General features: G+C 43.8%; 1 pseudogene; it reads left to right on the forward strand.

Moving 5' to 3' along the window:
* Window positions 1-816: 816 nt before the first annotated feature.
* LOC118655967 lies at window positions 817-17,336 on the forward strand (annotated as a pseudogene).
* Window positions 17,337-18,078: the final 742 nt, after the last annotated feature.

The raw sequence follows: 18,078 nt of genomic DNA on the forward strand, positions 1-18,078 counted from the left end.
ATCACACAGTGTGTTGAGAATATTAAATGATATATGTGAGATTTCTAGCCCGGTTACAAGCATATTATGGCCCCAAATAATATGAGTTTCTTTCAAGATTCCCTTAACTCTACATAATACAAGAAGAGGAAAAAGAAAGTATCATAGAAATGGCTCTGCTGCTGAGTGTGTGTGTGTGTGTGTGTGTGTGTGTGTGTGTGGCGGGTGGAGATGGAGAACTTCTGCAGGCTGAATAATGAAAAATATTAAAATGAGAACTGAAAATTAATTTTTTATGCCCCATATATTCAAATAATTGAAAGTGTGCCAATGATTGACTAAAAATTTTAGCAATTATTATAAGTCATCATTAATATCATGGTGGGTTAAATGAAGTTCCTAAAAATAAAGTCTGCAAAATGATACAAATGGTGAGAGAAGTTATCATTTGTCATGCCTATATTACTCACATGGTAACATATAATCAATAAAGTACATATCCAATCTTTCCTAACATCTGCTTTTTATGGTAAATAACAGTTATCTTTAGAATCACCTTCATTTAAATACCACAAAAATGTTAAGGGAATTCACACTGTGATTCTTAAATGAGGATGTCTGAACCCATTTGTGTATGTGTTTGTGTGTGTGTGAGTGTATTTGTGTGGTGTGTGTGTGTGTGCATGCACATGCACATGTTTCCATTCAGAAGATAAGAAGAATAAAGCTGGAAGACAAGAAGACCACTATAATTGACAAAGAAAGATAGAAGTATGGAACAGTGGCAATAAGGATAACAATAGCCAAAACTGACTTTTGTTGGAGCCGGGATCCAAGATGGGTGGCCCGTGGGAACTGAATCCAGTACCCTGTGTTCACCAAGCTCATAACTTGCTCAGAACAGTAACTGCATCAATCAAGATCGAGTTTTTAATTGAGCAAGGTATTTATGTGCCAACAAACTCGCCGATACTTTCAGGTACTGCATGGCAAACCACATCTTAAGTGAATTATGTGGTTTATTCGTAAAATAGATGCCTATAATATTGTGTTGTGTTAGTTTTTGTCCTCTGAGAAGAAGAGACTATGAAGAGGAAGAGAGATGTGCATGCAAGATATTTGCTGATGGGGAGAAGGTAAGGCGTGGAGCAATGAAGGGGAGAAGGGTCCTGGGAGGTGACCAGGGTAGCCTAAACATTAGACAGTTTACTTCCTGCCTTATCTCTGATAAATCCTGGCCTTTACTGAATCCAAATGGCCTAACCTTAGAGGCCCCTCCCTTCCTGTTTCTTAGAGCATTCACTTTAGAAAACATGGCATTCTGATGTCTTTGCTTTTTTGAGGTGTCAATCTTTTAAATAAGTTTTTTTTTGCCAATTTTACAAACCAGGACTGTCTTTCTTAAGGGCTGAGGAGGCCCCCCTTTGAAATGTAGTCACAAAAGAAGGTAGTGCCTCTATTTTCTCAGGCTCTGGGGGAGGATAGGACCTCACTCCCATGGGCACCTTGCCCCAAGTTGTAAAACTCCCTGCTCTCATGGAGATAGAAGAAAGTTTACTGTCTTTGGGTAAGACCAACTGGCAAATGCAGATGGACTTCTAATTCCCCAACCAAGGTTGCCATGAGAGGTATCCTGCTTCTCTTCATAATAGACTGATCCCAGTGCCCTTGCCATTCATGGTCATGGCAGTTAACAGGGTGTGGCAACTGCACAAACATAGTTGTGGAGACAGGAAGTCAGCAGTCATTTAGGATCCCACAGCAGGAGAGCTGAGCAGTGCATTTCCATGTCCTCTCTTGTCCATATTGCATTCTTTTCTCTACAGGTTCAGGGAGCAGCTCCTTCATAGTTCCGGTGGGCCTTTCTTCAGGGAGGGGTGTTTGGAATGCGAGGGAACTTCCTATAGTTGGCCTCAGTACTGTAACCAATTCTTACCCTTACCTCTTCTACTATTCATTCAAATCCCCACGTCTGCAGCTAACACCTCCTCTGGTTTTAATGGCTTACCTGATGTAATAACCCAAGTTTCCACTCCTGACGGACATGAACCCTCAACAATCATACCCTCGTCAGGCCAGGGCTGCTGCACAAGTCCCTTCCTGATTACAGCAGGACAAAGAGCTACCGGGGGGCTCCACTGGATTCTAAACATATTGTCTCAAGAATCTTCATTTCTTTAGGGCTGTTGCAAGTACGGTAACTGAAGGTGAAGAAGCAGAGTACCCCCCCCCCCCGCCGCCAATGTTTTTATTGATTTCTGAGAGGAATAGAGAGGGAGAGAGAGAGAGAAACATCAATGATGACAGAGAATCATTGATTGCTGACTCCTGCAGGCCCCACATTGGATGTTCCCCTGACTGGGAACTGAAGTGTGACTTCCTGGTTCATAAGTGTATGCTCAACCACTGAGCAACATCATCTGGAAGAAGCAGAGTCTTCACACAACAACTGACAGAATAACTTCTCTGCATTTTGCTGATGAAAACACTGTATAGTTGGAAGAAAGAAGCAGAGAAGCAAGTTCAGTGCTATGGATGAAGCTGCCCCATACAACTCTGAGGGGTGCTTGCAGCTCCACCATAACCCCAAATGCAGCTAAAGACTTGTACATGATGGGCCTTTCCCAAACTCAAGGAGCTGGGTGCAGGACAGGCGACAAGGTGCTCCCTCAGAAAGGGAGGTTTCTTGACCTTTCCTGGGAGCACAAGGCAGAATAGCTCCTAAGCCCACAGAGGCCTGCCCTGGTCCCACTGCAGGTGGGTCTTGATCTCCTTACCTTGAGGGTAAGAAATGTTATTTTACCTAAGACACCGGTGCCAGGATATGGCTTAATGGTAGTGTGTTAATAGATGATGTTTGGAAATAGTTCAACATGTAACATCACAGTAAATGCCACCTTACTTGGAACTGATTTACAGGAAGACTTAGTGACATCTGTTCACACCTAAGTAACTCATAAAAATAATTTTCAAGGATGAAACTTATGAGAAATTAATTAGTATTTGGTTTGCCGTAAAAATATTAAGCTAATCCAATTCTTATTAAAAACAACAAATAATGATATTCTATAAGCACAACAACATTTTGGATAGTCTTTACAGACTTTTGGGAAACCTTTTCATAGCAGAGTACTGGAATGTATTGAAAAAAATAGACAATTTGAAAAGTAATTCATTTCACTTCTATCTATTTTGAACCAGAATCTATGATTATTTCACAGACCACTGAGAGAGTGTTACATGGTGAAAGAGCCTGTGTCTAGGGAGGAATTTGACATATTTAAATTTGCTATGATTACCTTGTCAAAAACATGACCAGACTACTGTGACAATATCAACCCATAATATTGTTAAGGTAAAAACTATTGGTGACATTCATATTTACATTTCATATATATACATTGATTCATTATTCTAGGAGAATTTTGATCATTACTTATTTTGTTCATTCTCTGTCTTATATTCTCATATATAAAAATTAACCATATAAATTATCTTGGGTCAGCTGCACTTGACCAGGAAAGTTGATTAGTGGACAAGAAAAACATTTTGGTACTTAAGGGAATAAAGTCTACTCAAGCATCTTTTCTTCAGAAGTATGTATTAGCTTTCATTTATATAACAAATACTCAGTATGTCATTATTCTTTTCCCAACTCTTCAATTTTTGACACTTGACTGTAATTTCTTTATTCAATCTTGTGTGGGAAAGGCAGCAGGGTTAGGTTAATACAGTAATTCAAGACAAATGCCAAGAGTATGTCTTATGAGACTTATATTCTCCATAGAGAAAATCGCAGAGGCAGGGAGCAAGGTGATATATATGAGTGTGGCACCAAAGTTCTACAGATGGATGTAGATATATTGAGTTAGGCACTTAAAGCAATTGCTTTCAGTCATCTCAATGATAAGCAGCCACCGATGAGATGTGTGCATTTGAGATGAAAGAGCTTGGTGTAAATTTAAATCGAATCCAAAGTCTGACATTTACCTCATTTTGGTTGGAGAGGAAAGGAATATATTTAAAGTTGAGAAACAAATTTAAATGCTCAGGATGAGTTAAAGAGAGTTGGAAATTCTGTAATAGAATCTTCACTTAGATTCACTGCAGAAAAATTAGTTGATGACTACCTCATATATTTGTATTTACATAAATAGAAGACTTCTTTGATTATGTACTGAAATAAGATTAATGTGTGATGACAAATTAGAGGGCAATCATTTGATTGTTTAATTATAAGAGAAAATCAAGAAAAAAGACCAGGATCATTAAAAATATATGTAATATTCTAGGTTCATTCAATGAATTATATCACACACAGAGCAGACAGAATGCTGTGATCCATAAAATAGTCACAGAAGCCCACTGACTATATTAAACAACTAAATATAAGCTGCTTTTCATCATAAATCACTGTGAATTTTTATTTTCAAAAGAATTTATATTTTTTAATTATGGTATGGCCCTTTCAGTATAAAATGTCCCCAATGTATTTAAATAGGTAAATCAGAAAAACATAGGTCGACGAGACAGAAGAAATCAGAAATATTGGTGAAATGTTTTTAGTTGGCCATTGAATAATCCTGAGGACTCTCATCAACCCCCATTTTTGGGCACATGAATATGTGCAGTGACTAAGGAAGGAATTACAGGTGATAACCAACTAACTGGTCAACAGCTTCTCAGGAAGCTCTCACAATCTGAACATTCACCTTCATGATGAATGTGGCTGGGGACACAAGAGATGACAATGACCAATACTCAGATAGTGGTTTGTTTTTTTTAATGTTATTATTGACTTTTAAAGATAGAGGAAGGGAGTGGGATAGAGAGATAGAAATATCGATGAGATGAGAAACATCATCAATTGGCTGCCTCCAACTGGGATCGAGCCCACAACCTGGACATGTGTCCTGACCAGGAATTGAACCTGTGATCTCTTGGTTCCTGGGTTGACACTCAACCACTGAGCTACACCGGCTGGGCTGCTCAGATAGTTTTGACCAAGAAAGGGAATCCTTCCTAGGTGTTTGTTCAAAATGTGGAAATAATGGAAATTTTTAATTTTATTTTAATGTTATCTAAAAAAAAAACAAGTTCTACAGGATGATCACAGTTTAATCTTAGCTTAGGTTTCCTAAGAACACCCCTCACCTTCTTAAAAAAATAGAGGACTATTCATCTTTGTACATTGACACACATTGTCCCAGCACAAAGTAGATACATTTACTAACTTGTTTATCCAAAATAAATACTATTTTTCATTTTTTTGGATATTATCAAAATATTATTTTTTAATTTTATCTTTATTGTTGAAAGGGTCTCAAATGTCCCCTTTTGTGTGTGTTTTTTTAAACAAAGACTTTTCTTACTCAAAGAGGACTTTCTTGATATATTTAAAATAAACATATTCTTCTAATTACATTCAAAAGGCTATTACTTCTGCTATTTATCATCAGGTTTTCAGGACATACATATATTCCATATGTGTTCTCCTTGTGCCATTCCTCAAAATAGAAGAATTTGCCATTACAAATGTGTAAAGAACTATAATCTGCCACAGTTGCAGATTCTGGCAGAGGACATGAGATTCCTGGACCACAAATAAGGGAGTTTATTATTCACTGAATGGTAGGCAGCATGAATTTATATTTGCATTGGCTTCCACTTGGCCCTCCAAGCTCTACTGTGGGACAATCTGGAAGTAAGCTCGACTACAGAGTGCACTGACAGGGGATCTGTGCAACAGGTGAGGAGCTCTAAGTCTATAAAAAACAACATTTTATGAGATGGTTACTAACAAACCTGATCAACTGTGCCCCAGATGGAGACATTATCCTTCTCAGACTCATCATCTGTCCTCTGTCCCCAAAGGGGAACTATTTCTATCCTCTAAGGCTCTTTGCTATACAAACATCCTTGAAAATAGAATTGGGAACAAAAGTTATCACAAGACATGTAAAAACACTGTAGAGGGTTACTTTAAAAAAACATAAAACAAACTATTTGAGAGTCAGGTAGGAGAAAGAAAGCAGAACGGTACATTTCAAAGAAAAACACGGAATCAAATGAAATAGGAAAACAAATCCCACTTTAGCATTACGTGATCCAATTAAAACATAATGGTAATCAATATCTTCTCTGAGGTAGATTTCTTCCTATTACATGCCTTTAAAAAAATGTTCTCTTGCTTTTTCTCTATTGCTGGAATATCTGGGGAAGTTTCTTCTGCCCAGTTGACCTTCTGTTTACTTTATTAATAATATTTTTTAACAGACACTATTACAATTGAAATATTTTGTGACTCCTACATGCAAGGTTATGATATAGATGTTGTAAGCCTCCCTTGGCTCCCATACTATGGTCAATCACTTTTTAAGAACTTTATTAAAAAAATAAAACACAGTTACAGGTAGTTATACATAAGCATAAAAACACACACAGAATAAAACACATTCAGATACAATAAATGCCACAGAAAGTAAGTTCTCATTAAGTCACAGACTTAATCACTTTTTAAAAAGATTTTATCATTTGCAATAATCCTAAACAGGCTTTTTTTTCATTCCCTTTCAACCAGAGACATAGCTTGTTTTTATTGGCTTGAACTTGCTATAGATTTGTAGCATCATCTAAAAGATATGGTCTGTTTAACCTTCATCAGCCTTATTGTAACTTTCCCCATGGTGCCCCAGAATAGATTTTTTTCTGAAATTTACAGCCGCTCTGCTCTTGGTGAATTGGAATTGGCACAGAGTACATATCTCAAACAGTAATTTCCCATTCCTAACGGTACAGACCTAAAGTGAAACAAATCCATTGTCCCAATCAAGCAAAACCTCTCAGGCAACTCATGACTAATTGAATGTTTCTCTTGCTTCAATGTGTCTCCCCACCATAATCAACAAACTTTTTCTAACTGACTATACAATCAGAAAAAATAAAATATTTGTTTTGCATTTCTTAATAGGTTCTCAGGGAAAATTTATGGTACTTCATTTATTTTAACATTTGGCACAATTATTTTTGCCCTTACATAACAATCTATCACATTCACTGACTTCCACTCACCACTCATTACTCTAAGTGTGCTCACTTGGTGTGTATTTTTCTATTAGTAGTTCATTGATCCTCTTGTTTCTTATTTGGAGAGCTGAATAATGCCTAACTTGTGTGGCTCAGTGGTTGAATGTCAATCTATGAAACAGGAAGTCATGGTTCCATTCTATTTCAGGCACATGCCTGTGCTGTGGGCTCAATCCCTAGTGTGGGTTGTATAGGAGGCAGCCCATCAATGATTCTCTCTTATTATTGACTAGAGGCCCAGTGCATGAAATTTGTGCACTGAGGGGGTGGAGGGTGTCCCTCAGCCCAGCCTGCACCCTCTCCAACCTGGGACCCCTCAGGGGATGTCTGAGAGCCAGTACAGGCCTGATTACCACCCCCCAACACGCCAGCCTGGTAGCCCCCAACTGCCCTCACCTGAAGGTCTGGTTATCCCCAACTGTCCTCCCCTGCCAGCCATCTTGTGGTGGTCATCTTGTGATCACATGGAGGTGGCCATCTTGTGCAAGGGTGTGACAGTCAATTTGCATATTGCCTCTTTATTATTTAGGATAATATCAACCATCTTTATTTTTTTTTCTTTTTCTCTTATCCCCCAGCCTATCCCACTCCACTTTTGCTTGATTGCTCATTCTTCCTCAGTAATTAATTTTAAAATCTTGATTAATTACTTCCAGTGTGTCAGACCATGTGTTGCATCATGAGCATGCAACCTGGGCCATCAAGAAGGAGCATTTGCTTTTTCCAGCTAAAACTTCAATGGGGAAAATAGGCAATGAAATAAATAAATACAGTGCAGTGAAACATGTGCTAGTGCGTATATAGAAGCATGTACCAAATGTGTAAAAGATCAGGGAAGAGAAGTCTAGGCTGTCCTGAAGACTGGAGTTCACTTTCATCCTCATCCCCTTTTTCTTCTTTATCATCATACTAGAAGCCCGTTGCACGAAGATTCGTGCTATAGGCCTTCCTTCCCATGGCTGCTGGCACCGGTTTTCCTCTGGCACCTGAGACCCAGGCTTTTGGTCCAGCCACAGTGGAGAAGCCAAGCCTCTTCAATCTTTAATCTTCACTCCTGTGCTTGCTTCGGCAGCACATATACTAATCTTCACTCCTGCCAGAGCCTTTAGCCTTCACTCTATGCCTGTGTATGCAAATTAACCTCCATCTTTGTTGGGTTAATTTGCATAGTTGCTCTGATTGGCTGACGGGCATAGTGGAGTGACACCAATTTGCATGTTTCTCTTTTATTAGTGTAGATAATCTTCTCTTCTTAATATTTATTACTATTAACATAATGTGTACATCTGAGCCTCTATAATACAGTTCAGAGCTTAGTCTTATTTTGAATTATATTTATTTATTTATTTATTTTTAAATATATTTTATTGATTTTTTACAGAGAGGAAGGGAGAGAGATAGAGAGTTAGAAACATCGATGAGAGAGAAACATCGATCAGTTGCCTCCTGCACATCTCCTATTGGGGATGTGCCCGCAACCCAGGTACATGCCCTCGACCGGAATCGAACCTGGGACCTTTCAGTCCACAGGCCAACACTCTATCCACTGAGCCAAACCGGTTTCGGCGATATATTTAAATCCTATATCTGTTCATGTATCACTTTATAATCATTAAACTCCTGAGATTTTTGGAAAAATATATATTCTAAAATTATTAAAATTATTTTTCATTGAATTTATTAGGGTGACACTGGTTAACAAAATTATACAGTGCACAATTTTACAACACATTATCAGTACACCTTATAATGTATTCACCACCCCAAGTAAGTCTCCATTTATCACCATTTATCTCCCTATACCTTCCTTCATATCACCCAACCTCTCTATCCCCTCAAACACCACACTACTATAAAATTCTTAAATGTGATTTGTTTTAAAATTAGTAATAAAAATAACTTAATTTTTACTATAGGGACATTTGTTAAGAATACTACAACATAATTTCATCTAAATGCATATACTAAATACATATAACTACATACGAGCAATGTATAGTGTTTCAAAATTTATGTAATGGAGAAATTCTTTGCCATAAACATCGAGAGAAACTGGCTTTCCTTTTGATAATACCTCATTGTCATATAGTGCCTCTCTCCACATAAATTCAATTATAAAAATAATTTTTTTAATTGGCAAGTGCTAGTGCTTATTGCAAAGATATTGAAATCAGAGGGAGTTTGCCCTAGTTGGTCTGGCTTAGTGATAGAGGGTTAGCCTGTGTACTGAAGGGTCCTGGATTTTTTTCCTGTCAAGGGCATATGCTCAGGTAGCGGGCTCGATCCCCTATGTGGGATGTGCAGGAGGCAGCCGATCAATGATTCTCTCATCATTGATGCCTCTCTCTCTCTCTCTCTCTCTCTCTCTCTCTCTCTCTCTCTCTCCTTCTCCCTCTCACTTCTTCTCTGAAATTAATTAAAATACTAGAGGACCAGTGCATGCTGGCATGGGTCCCTCAGCCCGACCTGCACCCTCTCCAATCTGGGAGCCCTCAGGGGTTGTCCTACTGATGGCTTAGGCCCGCTCCTCGTGGTCCTCTGCTCTCTGTGGACCTGCCTGTTTGATGCCACCGCAGGCCCTGGTATCAGCTTTCTGCAAGAGCCTGCTTGTCCCTCACTGCTGTGGCCAGGGGCAAGCAGGGCCCTGCTGTCTGATATATGCAGGGGCCTGCCTGCCCCTCGGCACCATGAAAAGGGGCAAGCAGCGCCCTGCTATCTGCTTGCCTCAGGGGGCTGGGTTGCTGCTTGCCCCTTGCCCCTGCAGTGAGGGCTTAAAAGACTGGGGGACTTTGGTGGTGCTGAGGGGACTGGGCGCCGCCATCTTGTGGCTATGGGCACTGCCATCTTTGTTGCAAAGTAATGGTCAATTTGCTTATTACATCTTTATTAGATAGGATATTCTAGCCCTAGCAATTTTGGCTCAGTGGATAGAGTGTCGGCCCATGGACTGAAGGGCCCCAGATTAGATTCCAGTCAAGGACACATACCTTGGTTGCAGGTTTCCCGGCCCCGGTCAAGGTGTGTGTAGGAGGCAACCAATCAATGTGTCTCTCTCACATCAATGTTTCTCTCTATCTCTCCCTCTCTCTTTCACTCTCTCTTTAAAAAAAAATCAATATAAAAATATTATTGAGTGAGGATTAACAAAAAAAATTATATATATATATATATATATATATATATATATACTGGAAATTCATATATATACATGAAATTTATATATGAATATATACATGAAATTTCATATATATACATGAAATTCATGCACAAGGATGGGGGTCCCTCAGCCCAGCCTGCACCCTCTTACAATCTGGGACCCCTCAGGGGATGTCTGACTGCCTGGGGGATCGGGCCTAAACCGGCAGCTGGACATCCCCCTTGCAATCCAGGACTGCTGGTTCCTAACTACTTTCCTGCCAGCCTAATTGCCCCTAACCAATCTGTCTGCCTGCCTGATCACCCCTAACCACCTCTGTCTCACCCTCACCACCACAGCTTAGTCCAGAAGAACATCCAAACTGATGTCTGGAAGGTCGTTTAGCTGTCTGATCTAATTAACATAATATATATATATATATATATATTTTAATAATCAAGTCTCTGCTTTAAGAGCCAGAATGAAAAGATTCCCTCTTCAGCTCTATTCAAGAATCATCTGAGACAACTTAACTCAATGCCACCTCTTGTCTCTGAAGTTGACAGAAAGACTCCGTTGAGACCTTGTCTTTCTCCAACACAAATGGTTTGCACACTCTGAGTCTTGTTACTTGATCAGGACTCCTTTAAAATGTACTGCTTCAGCCTCAGCCTTCTGCCAAGTCATCGATATTTGGATTGAAGCAGCCAATCTGAGGAATGTATAACTTGTCTCCTTCCAAAAAAGTCTTTCCTCGAAGCATGTATTTCACACTACTGTTCTAAAAATCTAGCATAGTATGAACTTCTAAACCAGAGTTTAAAAAAAAGCAACCCACATTTCCCAGAAACATTCGAACATTCATTAAATGTTCTTTCTTCATGATTTTTCCATTCTTATTCTTCACTTTGTGTTCTGAAGTAATCTTCCATTTTTGTCAAAAAAATTATAGAATTAATAATATTATATTAGCAATATAAATGTAATGTTTTATTATTTTTAAAACTCATAAGGATTATTATATTTGACATTTCTGTCAGCCTTGTGAGATTTGAAAAAAATAAATTATTCTCATCCTCATATTACCTATTTTAAAACAGGGGTATATTAAGGACGTAGTGTGTCTTTAAGCCCAGAAATACTAAAAAAAGGTCAGAGACTAACCCTGGGATTTTTAAAATTACAACTTTTTTAAAAAGCATATTATTGATAATGCCCCATAGGACTTTCTTTTATTGTTAGCTGTTCTATGGACTTGTGCTTTGACTAATGAATTGGAGTTAAAAGGAAATTTAAATTTATTTGTCTGCAGAATCTCAAATTACTATGCACATTCATAATAAAAAAGAAATCCTGTTTTTCACATGCAAGATTGTTTTAATTTGTATCACATGAAGAAATAAGCAAAATCATCATACTTTATAGTCTGATGTTCTATTTGATAACCTGTGTTTCATACTTTCTTTTATAACTTCTCACGAGTCCTTGCATTTGCATAAAGCCATTTACATTTTTTACAATAATTAGGCATACATAAAGTAGTTCATTAGTAGCAGAATTTTATGCTTATATAATATAAATGACTCCTAGCAATTAGTGGGATGCTTAGTTTTGCCTGAAGTTAGAAAGTTTTATTTTTCTTTCTTTTTGACCCTTGGGTCAGAGATATAAAGCTATGTAGAAATTTGTATAATTATCTTCTGGATTTCAAAAGTTCTAGAATGTCTAATCAATTTAAGTCATGAGTTAGCTAGCTTCTTTCTCTTTTTTTTCAAAATCTGTAAATTCAAGAAATATGTAATTTAATCAAGAGCATATATTTTATCTCACTTTAACCTAGCTCTTATTATCAACATTTTTAGCCAATATGCTAAAAATCAATTAATAATTTATAAATCACTATATTGCTGGCATTTTAAAAACAAAAACTTTTTTTTAAAAGATTTTGTACCCAAAATCACTTCATTCATGCATTCATTTCTCAAATATTCATTCCATGTGTCAGCTAGATAACTGAATAGAAAGAAAAATAGGGCATGCCCTTCTTTTGACTTTATATATTATAGATTCCTAAGAAGCAGGCAAAATAGCCAAGGCAGAATATAACAACTGCTATAATAGAAGTGAGTGTGTGTGTGTGCGTGTTGCTTCCCTGACACAGGAGCAGGAAGCACGCTGTCTCCAGGTCGATTGGTTGGCAGGGGAGCTTTCCCAGAGAAAGCTGCTTTTACAGGATCCTACAGTGTTTGAAACAGTTTGCCAGATGTACCAGGTAGGAAATAGGGGAAAGATACAAACAATCTTAAAGTGCACGGATTTTTCAGGCAGAATGAACAAAGTGTTACTGAGGAAAAGGAAGGTGAAAGATGTGAGCCAGATGCCTTAGCTGGAGAAAAACTTTTAAATGTTAACCTTGTGACGGAAGAACTTGGCTTGAATCCAGCTTCTACAGTAATGACTGTTTCACCTTGGACAAATTACTTGACCTCTATAAATCTTGATTTTCATATTTGAAATATAGGGATACATAAATATATCTTTGATGGGTTTGTCAAGTTTAAGTAAAATAATAAAAATTAGGTAGTAAACATAGTGCCTAATTCTAATCAAATTTCAGTTATCAATGTTTTTACTGTTATTATTATTATTATTAGGGCTTTATTCCATTGGAAGATCATTCCAAAATCTGGGTGGAGGACTCATTGGCAGAGGAAGACACTGCTGGCTGGGGAATCTTTCCCTAGCATATTACATCTATCCAGTGTATAGAACATAAAAACAAGAACATTATCTAAATGTATTTAGTGCCTCAGAAAGAGAGAGAAAGAGATTTTAAGGAATTGGCTCCCATGATTGTGGGGGCTAGGATGTCTGAAATCTGTAGGGTAGCTGGCAGGCAAGAAACACAGGCAGAATTTCTACATTAGTCTTCTGGAAGAATTCCTTTTCCCTCAGGAAATTATATATATATATATATATATATATATATATATATATATATATATACACACACACACACACACACACACACAAACACACACACACACACACACACTAGAGGCCCAGTACACAAAATTCATGCACGGAGTGGGAGGTTCCCTCAGCCCAGCCTGCACCCACTCCAACACTCCAATCGGAGACCCCTCAGGGGATATCTGACTGCCTGTTTAGGCCCGATCCCTATAGGATCGGGCCTAAACTGGCGGTTGGAACCCCTTTCACAATCTGGGACCTCTGGCTCCTAACCACTCACCTGCCTGCCTGCCTGATTGCCCCTAACCCAGGGGTGGGCAAACTTTTTGACTTGAGGGCCACAATGGGTTCTTAAACTGGACCGGAGGGCCAGAACAAAAGCATGGATGGAGTGTTTGTGTGAACTAATACCTGTTAACACTGCTGCTGGTGAAGGAGCGGAGGGGAGAGCAAGAGAACCCTCCGCTCTTTCGGCTCCACGGGCCGGATAGAACAGCCGAACGGGCCGGATCCGGCCCATGGGCCGTAGTTTTCCCATGGCTGCCCTAACCCCTCGGCCTGCCTGCCTGATCTCCCCTAACTGCCCTCCCCTGCTGGCCTGATTGATCACCCCTAACTGCCTCTGCCTGCCTCATCGCCCCTAACTGCCCTCCCCTGCAGGCCTGATCTCGTCCGCAACTGCCCTCCTCTGCCGGCCAATTTGGTTCTGATTGGTCAGTATCTATGCCAGTCAGCATCAAAAGCTCCGCCTCCTAGGCAGCCATTGGATCCTCACAATTGACCCAGATTTGGTTCTGATTGGTCAGTTTCCATGCCTATCAGCGGGGCTAATCAGAAAGGTGAGGCTGATCAGCAGCACTAGTGGAGGCCTGGAGAGAAATGGAGGTGTGGCTGTTGGGCAGGCTGGGAGAGAAAGAGAGGCAAGTTCTGATCAACGGCTGCCACAGAGGCTACGGATCAGGCCCTGCCTCTCTCTCTGCAGGCCTCTCTCCAGGCCTGATCAGCAGCCCCATAGGCAGGCAGGCAGTGCTGGGTTGGGGCTCCGCAGTGGCCCCAGTCAGTGCTGGGTCTCCATGGTAACCCAGCACTAACTTCCGGTCTGGTCTAGACTTTGGTCCTTATGACCCTGGCTTATATATATATATACACACACACACACACACACACACACACACACATACTAGAGGTAGAGGCCTGGTGCATGAAAATTCGTGCACTTGGGGTGGCGGGGGTCTGTCAGCTCGGCCTGTGCCCTCTCGCAGTCAGGGAGACTTTGGGGGATGTCCGACTGATAGCTTAGGTAGGGAGCGGGCTTAAGCCACAGTCTGGCTTCTGTGTATGGGAGGCTACTGGCAGGCCGATTGGGGGCCAGTTCCACCAGGGAGCGACCAGCCCCACCCTCCATTGCCCCACCGCCACCACTGCCAGTTGCCACTGCCCCTTCTGATCTCTGTCCCCTCCCTCTGCTTGCTGGCACCTGCCTTGGCTGGCCTGGTGCCGCCTGCTCTCCAGCCCTGTCCCCTGCCAACCAGTTGTTCTGCCATTTAGTCAATTTGCATATTAAGCTTTTATTAGATAGGATATATATATAATATATATATATATATATCCTATCTAATAAAAGAGAAACATGGTAATTAGCCATACATCTGCTACCCTTCCCATTGGCTAATCAGGGCGATATGCAAATTAACTGCCAGCCAAGATGGTGGCCGGCAGCTAGGCAGCTGAGAACAGGAGGCTTGGTTGCCCCAGCTATGGAGGAAGCCAAGGTTCCCAGCCTGGGGCTGCGAGGCTCTGAGCTCCTGAAGCAACAGCTCCAAAAGATACAATGTTTCAATTATAGAAGCTATAAGATGGTGGTTAATTTGCATACTCAGGCTCCAAGCGGTAGAGCGAAGTCAAACAGCCCTGAGGCCACAGAGTAGAGAGGCCTCCCGGCCCGGGATCAGCGGAGCTGAGAGGCCCCCCGGCCCCGGGATCAGTGGCCCGGGATCAGCAGAGCCTGATGGAAGCCCTGTGTGTTTATGCACCCTGGGACTGCAGAGGTCCTGTCCTAGGCAGAGGCCAATGGCGAAACTTCCGACTCTGAGAAGCGTCCTGGGGGCTGGAAGGCGGCTCCTCTGACTTCAGTGCTGGAGTCCCACCGCTCCACCAGGAGAGGAGCAGAGAAGGCCAGAGCCTCCCTCAAGGTGACCCGAAATCCCCACCCACACCAAGCAGGCTGCTGGGACTTTTCGTGGAGAACTCACTTCCAAGCCCAGCCGGTGGCCCTGCCGCAGCCACGGCACGCCTGGGTGCAGGCCCCAGCGGGACACGGGGTGGCGGCGGGGGCTCCTTGAGTCCTGGGCTCCTTGCCTGCCTTCCAAGGCTTCCTCCTGCTTTAGGGCCTCGCCCTCCGGGGTCTCCTCCTCCCCAGCTCCCAGAGCAGTGGACCCACCGAGGGATCTCCTCGCTGGCCTGGCCGAGGGGGTGAATGGAGTGGTGGGTACTCTCGGGTGAAGGGTCGCCCTGGGGAGGAGTCCGGACACCTCCATGCCCCGCTCCTGTTCAGCAACATCCCCAAGATCGGGCTCTGTACCGCGGGCTGTGGGGCAGCGTGATGGCGCCGATGGTGGAGAAGGCGCTGCGAACACGGGGGCTGCTGCAGCCCGGGACCTCCTCAAAGGCTTCAAGATGTTCGGCTCCCTCTTCAAGCCCTACATCCGGTACTGCATGGAGGAGGAGGGCTGCATGGAGTACATGCGCAGCCTGCTGCCCGACAACAACCTCTTCCCGGCCTAGGTGACGTGGGCCGAGAAGCACCAGCAGTGCCAGCGGCTGAAGCTGAGCGACATGCTCGCCAAGCCCCACTGGCGGCTCACCAAGTACCCGCTGCTGCTCAAGTCGGTGCTGAGGAAGAGGGACGAGCCACTGCTAAGGAGGCCGTCACCACCATGATCAGCTCCGTGGAGCGCTTCATCCACCACGTGAAGGCGTGCATGCGGCAGCGACAGGAGCGGCAGCAGCTGGCCGCCGTGGTGAGCTGCATGGACGCCTACGAGGTGGTGGAGGGTAGCAAGTACGAGGTGGACAAGCTCCTGAAGGAATTTCTGCACCTGGACCTGACCGTCCATCCCAGGTGCCCCCCAGAGGAGACGCGTCAGCTGCTGTTGGAGGGCAGCCTGAGGATGAAGGAGGGAAAGCACAGCAAGATGGATGTGTACTGCTTCCTCTTCACGGACCTACTCTTAGTGACCAAGGCAGTGAAGAATGCTGAGGGGACCAGGGTCATCAGGTCACCACTGCTGGTGGACAAGATCGTGTGCCGGGAGCTGCGGGACCCTGGCTCCTTCCTCATCTGCCTGAACAAGTTCCACAGCGCGTGGGGGCCTACACGTTCCAGGCCAGCGGGCAGGCTCTGTGCCAGGGCTGGGGGGACTCCATTTACAATGCCCAGAACCAGTTGCAGCAGCTGCATGCGTAGGAGCACGCGGGCAGCCAGCAGCACCTACAGAGCCTGGAGGAGGAGGAGGAGCAGCAGCAGGAGGATGAGGAGGAAGATGAGGAGGAAGAGGCGGGTGGGGAGAGTAGTACTTCCGCCTCCAGCTTCCCCACCATCCTGCGCAAAAGCAGCAACAGCCTGGACACCCAGCACTGCGCCGCGGACAGCTCCACGGAGACCCTGGCCATGGTGGTGCTGGAGCCCAGGGAGACGCACTCCTCTAAGGAGTTCAAGGGCGGCCCCTTCAGCTCCCAATCAGACGAGATGTCCCTCAGTACCACCACCTCATCTGTCACACTGACCAGCGAGCTGCTGGCCCTGGGCCCCGGGGAGGGCAGCTCCTGCTCCATGGACTCCGCCTACGGCACCCTCTCCTCCACCTCCTTGCAAGACTTTGCGAACCCAGCCCCTGTGGTGGAGCCAGCGCCCCGGCCCCTAGATTTACCACAGGCCCCTTCACCCCCGCCCTTGCCCCGCCTCCGCCGCCCCCCTGTCCAGCTGCTGCCCCGCCTGCCCCACCTGCTCAAGTCCAAATCTGAGGCCAGCCTCCTGCAGCTGCTGGCAGGGGCCGCCACCCAGGGGGCGCCCCAGCCCCTGAAGGCTGCCCTGAAAGTCACACAAAGACAACCTTCTACTGGAGGGCAGGCATGCGGTGCTCCGGGAAGATTCCGGAGGTAGGGAAGGAAGGTCATGGAAGGGAGCAATTGCAAGAGGAGATCCCGAAGGTTCTGAAAGCAGAAGACCAGCTCCTTGCAGACCTGAACTCTGTGTGGGCCTCTGTATCGGCCCTGTTGGTGGGAGACACAGGAGGAGCTGATGGACCGGGGCTGGAAGACTCAGAGGAAGCCACGTGGGGACAGGGCCAGGCGGAGCAGGCAGGCCCGTGCGATGCCCGCTGGAGCACAGCCAGACCCCAAGGCTACCACCAAGCCAGGCCCCAGGGAGAAGCGAGCAGATGCCACTCCACTCTCTGGAGAAGACCATTAAACAGAAAACTAAAGAAACCGATTTTACATCATTTCCCAGGTGGAGAACAGTTGGCATGTAAGCCCCTGACCAGTGCCCAGCCTCTCCTCTGTCTGTCTATCTGACTCTTAGGTACCATGTTCTTTGTTCTCTCTTAACTGCAACTCATTTTTAAACTAGATTGCTTTTAAAAGAAGACTAAATAAAGTTTCCCTTAAGTTATTTAGGCGGTGCTGGGGCTGCTGGGGCTGCTGGGGGCCTGATAGAAGACACAAACACGCAGCGGGGCCCTGTACCCAGCAGCCCCAAGGCGCACCACCTTGGTGCTGGGGCTGCTGGGGCCCTGATCAAAGACCCGCAGCCCCAAGCCGCGCCATCAAGGTGCCGGGGCTGCTGGGGGTATCAGAGACACAAACCCGCAGGCCCGGCACCCAGCAGACCCAAGGCCTTCGCG

Source organism: Myotis myotis, unplaced genomic scaffold (genome assembly GCF_014108235.1).
Source record: "Myotis myotis isolate mMyoMyo1 unplaced genomic scaffold, mMyoMyo1.p scaffold_m19_p_5, whole genome shotgun sequence".
NCBI classification, from domain to species: Eukaryota; Metazoa; Chordata; class Mammalia; order Chiroptera; family Vespertilionidae; genus Myotis; species Myotis myotis.